Raw genomic sequence first — 6,494 nt, 5'->3', positions numbered from 1 at the left:
ATTGGTGTGCATATATCTTCTGCTGCTAAAAACATTGGTGTGCATATATCTTCTTGTGTGGTGACTCGTTTTTCTTTGCAAAAGATTTTTTTAAAGTGTTAAAAAGCAAATGTATCAGTTTGAGAGTGAAGGTGCACCTGACCCAAGCTATGGTATTTTCAATCACCTTCTACACATGTAAAAGTTGAATAATACATTTGAATTATGGTGTTGGAGAATAATATCAAAAGTACCATGGACTTCCAAAGAACAAACAAATCTGATTTAGAACAAGACAGAATATTCCTTCAAATCCAGAATGGTAAGACTTCATCTTTCACACTTTGGACATGTTATCAAGAGAGAGTGGAACCCAGAGAAGGATATCATGTTTGGCAAAATGAATAGTCAGTGAAAAAGAGGAAGGCCCCCAACAAGAAGGATCGACATAGTGTCAGCAGCAATGGACTCAAACAAGCAACAACTGTGAGGATGTTACAGAACTGGGAAATGGTTTGTTCTGTTGTGCAAATGGTCGCTATAAATCAGAACTGACCTGACGGCACCTAACAGCAAAACCAACTATAAAATAGAAGTGATCCATCTCTCCTAATCTGTAAATTTTCCTAGTCTGTTTTAGTCTGGAAGCTCCACCGAAGCCTGTTCACCATGGGTAATCTTACTGGTATTTAAAACACTGGTGGCATAGCTTCCAGCAAAACAGCATCACAAAAACCACCACAGTGCAACAGATGGACGGATGAGTGGTAGAAGAGTACACTAAAGAAGACAGAGTACACTAAATAATAATATCTCAAAAGTTAATTTAAAAAAAAAAGGATGTCATAGTGGACACAATTCGGAGACTTTATACACATCCAAATACCTTGTAAGAAATTCTAGTAGCATAGTGTTTATGAGTCAGACTGCTAACCTCAAGGTCAGCAGTTTGAAACTACCAGTGGTTCCACAAGAGAAAGACGAGGCTTTCTGCTCCCATAAAGATTTATAGTCTTGGAAACCCTCTACAGGGTTGCTATGAGTTGAAACCGACTCCAAGGCAGAAAACCACCACTACCAAATAGATTAGATTACTGGGTTAAAAGGCGCAGGACAACCCAATCAATTGGCATAACAGTTCATCACAATAATGTTCTGCATTCTAGTCTGGCAAATAGCATCTGGGGTCTTTAAGGCTTGCAAGCAATAGAATAAAGTAGAATATGAGAAATATATGGGCAATGGTGTGTTTGCATTTTTTGTTGTTCTCAGGTGCCATTGAGTCAGAACCGACTCATAGCGACCCCATGCACAGCAGAATGAAACAAAGTCCAATCCTGGGCCAACCTCACTACCGCTGCTACACTTGACGCCATCAATGATGCCACTTGGTCGATCCATCTCGTTGGGGGTCTTCCTATTTTTCTCTGACCCTCCATCTTACCCAGCATGACATCCTTCTCCAGCGACTGTTCCCTCCTGACAATATGTCCAAAGTATGAGAGACGAAGCTTAGCCATCCTGGCCTCCAAGGAGCACTCTGGCTGCACTTCTTCCAAAACAGATCTATTGGTTCTTTTGGCAGTCCATGGCACTTTTAGTATTCTCCTTCAACACCATGACTCAAAGACATCAATTTTTCTATGATCTTCCTTATTCAGTGTCCAGCTTTCGCATCCATATGAGGTTATTGAAAATACCATGGCTTGGGTCAGGCGCACCTTAGTCCTCAAGCTGACATCTCTGCTCTTCAACACTTTAAAAATTTCCTGTGCAGCAGATTTGCCCAATGCAATACGTTATCTGATCTCTTGACTGCTGTTTCCACGAGTGTTGATAGTTGATCCAAGAATAAAGTCCTGTTTACATTTGTGGATGTGTGTAATTGTGACATTGAATTACCATCCTGGGAAGTAGCTGTTCTACTTTTAACACTACAATGTTCTTTCTTTTACGAAATACTAGTTAAGGTAGCTGTTTAGCTGTTTTTGTAATGTCCTTTTTTAACAAAACAAAAAGTTGGTGAAGTTTAAAAAAAAAAAGTGAGTGGGCATTTAAGAACAACTATTGGTCTTTATGGAGTCCTGTGGTGCTGTGGGTTAATGCGCCAGACTGCAGAGTCATTTGAACTGCAAGGTCGGTGCTTCATGTTCACCAGCTGCTCCTTGGAAACCCTATACAGGGTCGCTATGGGTAGGAATGGACTCGACGGCACTTAACAACAACAACAGTTGGTCTTTATGGGGTCCTGGTGTGGTGCTGTGGGTTAATGCGCTGCACTGCAAAGTTGGTTTGAACTACAAAGTCAGCAGTTCAAGCTCACTCCTTGGAAGCCCCATACAGGGTCACAATGGGTTGGAACTGATTGGAAGGCACTTAAACAAATTGGTCTTTATGGGTCTTGAGCAATGAAGAATGAAAGAAACCAAAGGCTCAAAGAAGAGACTAGTACACAACATTAATTGTTCACATGAACCATAGCCTCACCTACCTCAAGACTAAAACTAGATCGGGGTAGGGAGCATCCAGCCCATGGCCTAATAAGATCCGCAAAATCATTTGGTCTGGCCCTGCCAAGGCAACTACAGTTCTAGTCATTGTTGTGAAGTGCCATCGAGCTGGTTCTGATTCATGGTGGCTCTATATAGTGTTTCCAAGGAGCGGCTGGTGAACTTGAACTGCTGACCTTGAGGTTCAGATGGCTTTGCAGTCCAGCGCACTAACCCACAGCACCACACCAGGACTCTTTAGGTGTTAATTGTTTGAACAAATATAGCAGGTTGATTTTTGAGTCGATAATTTCCCCATCCCTGAACTAGATGGTGTCCAGCTACCATTCTGACCAGAAACACAATGGTTCCAGATAGCATGGAAAAAATGTAGAACAAAATTCAAATTCCTAACAAAGGTCAGCTCTACTAGACTAGTAGAGATGTGAGGAACCCTAAGACTATCACCCTAAAATACCCTTTGAACTTAGAACTGAAGCTACTTCCAGGGATCACATTTTAGCCAAATAATAGATTGGCTTATAAAATAATATCACCCATGAGGAATGTTCTTTTTCAAACAATCAACTATCTGAGATCAAATGGTCAACATTTACACACAAAAAAGAAAACCACCTTTTGAGATCTGAATATTAAACATGAAATTTAAAAGGTTGTGGGAGGCACTAAGAAAGGTGGTTAATTGGAAGGATCCAGGATTCTAAGACTGTCCCTACCACTTACTAGTTGTATGACCTTCCTTTTCAGTTTCTGGTGGCCTCAGGTATCCCTTGGTTTGTGGTAGTATCACTCCAATCTCTGCTGTCTTTCCTCTTTGGCTGTCTGTCTGTGTCTCTTTATACAAGGACATCATTCATGGTGGATTAAGGGCCCATCCTGCTCCAGAATGAACTCATATTCACTAATTACATCTTCAACAAATCCTCTTTGGGAATACAAATCCGCCTTAACATTGTGGACATGCTGATGCACACTGCCGGGTGTCCTGTCAATGAAGACCTTGTTGCCCCAGTTGCTGGGAGTGTGGTCAGCAGACAGCCTTCAGCTGCCAGCCATTCAGGGTCTGCCTCAGCTGCAGAGGTGCTGTGCCCTTCTGGGTATGACTGACTGAGAAGGGTGTATAGAGATTTGGCTTGCCCAGTTCAATTTGAAACAACTCTGAAAGGCTATTTTAGTTCCAGAGCTCCAAGGGTTGGCTGAGCTGTCACTGAATTGCATCACAGACTGATCTCTCTCACTGTCCACTCTTTTTTTTTTTTATTGTGAAGTGAGTGAAGGTTTACAGAGTAGATCACCAGTTTTACATTCAACAAATCACACACACTTCATTTCATCTCAATAATAGCAATCTCTTCAATGGAATATTACATATCCCACACCTCCCTGTTTCTTGTTTCCATTCCCCCTTCTTTCCCCATTCATAGAAATTTTGCCCTTAGGTAAATACTGCCCTTCTGATTTCAAGTGGGTGACCGTTCTATGGTGTGTGTACCTCATTAGTGTTGTCCCTCACCTGTAGACCTCTCTTCTGCTTGGCTGAAAATTGATCATGGTGTGCCTATTTTCCACTCTTGCTTCCATCCCACATTTTGTAAGTGATGATCCCCAAAACATTTCCTAATAAGCCTTCTGCACACTAAATTTAAGCATTTGATTCCTGGGGAGCCCAACCTGATTTTTATAGATGAAGAAACAGAAGCTCAGAGTAATTTAGCTACTTAAATATTTAAGTATTACTTAATAGTTCTGAATCCCCAGTTTTCATCTATAAAAAACAGAATGATAATGGTGCCTATTGCATAGGGCCATTGTGTGAATTAAATGACATAATGTATGTAAAGCACTTACCAAAGTGCCTTGCACACGTGATCATTACTCAATAAATGTTAACTAATATTATTGTTGGTAGGAAAGACAATGCTGACCCTTTATCACCATCATCATATGCAGTCTCACCTCAAAGAAAGATTCCTAAAGGCATGGACAAGGGATAAATGGACAAGTTGGTGGAAGGTAAGAATGAGGAAGGTTTGGAGTAAGAAGTCCAAAACCAGTTGATGTTGAGTCCTTCAGTCCTGACTCATGGTCACCCCATGCATGTGAAAGGGCAACTGTGCTTCATAAGGTTTGGGAGAAGCAGATCATTAGGTCTTTCTTCCAATTTGCTTCTGGGATGTATGCAATCTCCAGTCTTTTGTTTTTAGTTAGCAACCAAGGGCAGCCTGCCGAAGCGGGGTGGTGGTGGTGGTGGTTGTGTGCCGTTGAGTCAATTCTAACTCATAGCAACCCTGTATAAGTTTTCTGAGGCTATGAAATTGTACAGGAGCATAAAGCCTCATCTTTCTTCTGAGAAGTGTCCAGTGAATTTGAACTGCTGACCTTGAGGTTAGCAGCCCAACACATAGCCCACTGCGTTATCAAGGCTCCTTTGAAGGAGGATCCAGTCTCCTAATCAAAGAGTCAGTCGACAAGCATCTTGTTTATCAATGAGGTCTAACTAGTTTTGCAGGTACAAGTCTGTCCCTTTGGGTTAGGCCACTTTTGAGCAAATTGGTAAGGACAGATTACCCAATAAATGGTAGTATGACATGCTTGAGCTTGCTTACTTACTATTCTGTAATGAATAGTTTCACAGGTTTCCTACCACTATGTGGTGAAACCCATGTGTAATTGTTCATTAAGATTAGTATATAAGCACAAATAAGCCTGTGTTTGCCTTGCTTACTGGGTAGTCCATCCCTGTCAGGGATCGTAAATTTTAAAAGAGGCTTTGATTTTGTAGGCAAGTGCTGTGGGGTTGAGAGAGAGACAGATGCCAGCCGTACTTGAAAGCAGAATCTTTGATGTGGTGAAAAAATGTGAAATCGTTCACCACAGATTAGTAATCCCATTTCCTGTGACACTGAGAGTAGAGGTCAGAGTGGCAGTGTCTTCTAGAAGAGTCTAGTATCCTAGAGGACCCATACCTTGACGTGTCCTGTTTGACACAGGGCTATGCACATAAAAAAAACCTTGCCCCCCTACAACAAGGAAGAGAGATAAATTGGACTGTGTTGTTTGAAGAACATATGCCCTTCCCATTGTTGCTACTGTCTTCTGCTGACCTCCACTCACCCCTCACATTTCCTGGGCTATGGCATCTGGCTCATGGTTGTCCCCACCCCCACGCCTGCCATCACTTATCGCATGTGGTGCTCCATTCTGAGAAGCAGAGTGATTGATGAGTGTATAGTGACTGGGACTTTTTGTTCTCTGGGTTGTTTTTGTATCTGCCTTGGCTGAATTTTCCTCTAGAAATCTGTGTCCTGGGTATAGATTTGGCTTTGGGAGAACTGTCCATCTGGATTTGTTTGAGAGTAAAATGCTGTCTTATGTAGAAATTTATGACTGTCCATGATGAAGACCAGACCTGTGGATGTGTTTTTCTAGACCAGAGGTTGTCCGGAGCCTCTGGGGCTCAAACCAGCACAGGAGAAGTGTGGTCTGTAACGTCATCTGGTGTTCTGAGGCACCCTATTAGTCCCCAAACTCTGGCAACTGAAACTCTGAGCAGCCTTGGACTGCCAATCTCTGCACACAATGCCTATAAATTTTAGAAATCATACTTTGAGGATAACCATTTAGTTAACATGTAATTTTTTCTGATTGTTTACTGACACTCAAAAATACTGTTTGTGATACTCTGAGTTTGGTCTACTGTATGTTGATGGTCTGCCATCTGGTGTCATTAGGAACTAAGGTAATTCTTTCTAAAATAAAAATATAATCCTAGTAGATTTCAAGGTAAATCTTTTCAATACATATTATATATTTCTCTACCTGAAAAAATTTTTCTTTAAAATATTCAGACTATTGAATACTGATTATCTGTCAGCTATTTATAACTGTAGAAGAATTGATGCATTTGTGTTATGGTGTTGGAGGAGAATATTGAAAATGCCATGGGCTGCCAGAAGAACCAATAGATCTGTTTTGGAAGAAGTGCAGCCAGAGTGCTCCTTGGAG

The sequence above is a fragment of the Chrysochloris asiatica genome, unplaced genomic scaffold (assembly GCF_000296735.1).
Source record: "Chrysochloris asiatica unplaced genomic scaffold, ChrAsi1.0 scaffold00064, whole genome shotgun sequence".
In the NCBI taxonomy this organism is placed as follows: Eukaryota; Metazoa; Chordata; class Mammalia; order Afrosoricida; family Chrysochloridae; genus Chrysochloris; species Chrysochloris asiatica.
The sequence above is the reverse complement of the archived record's forward strand: the minus strand, read 5'-3'. Positions refer to the sequence as shown.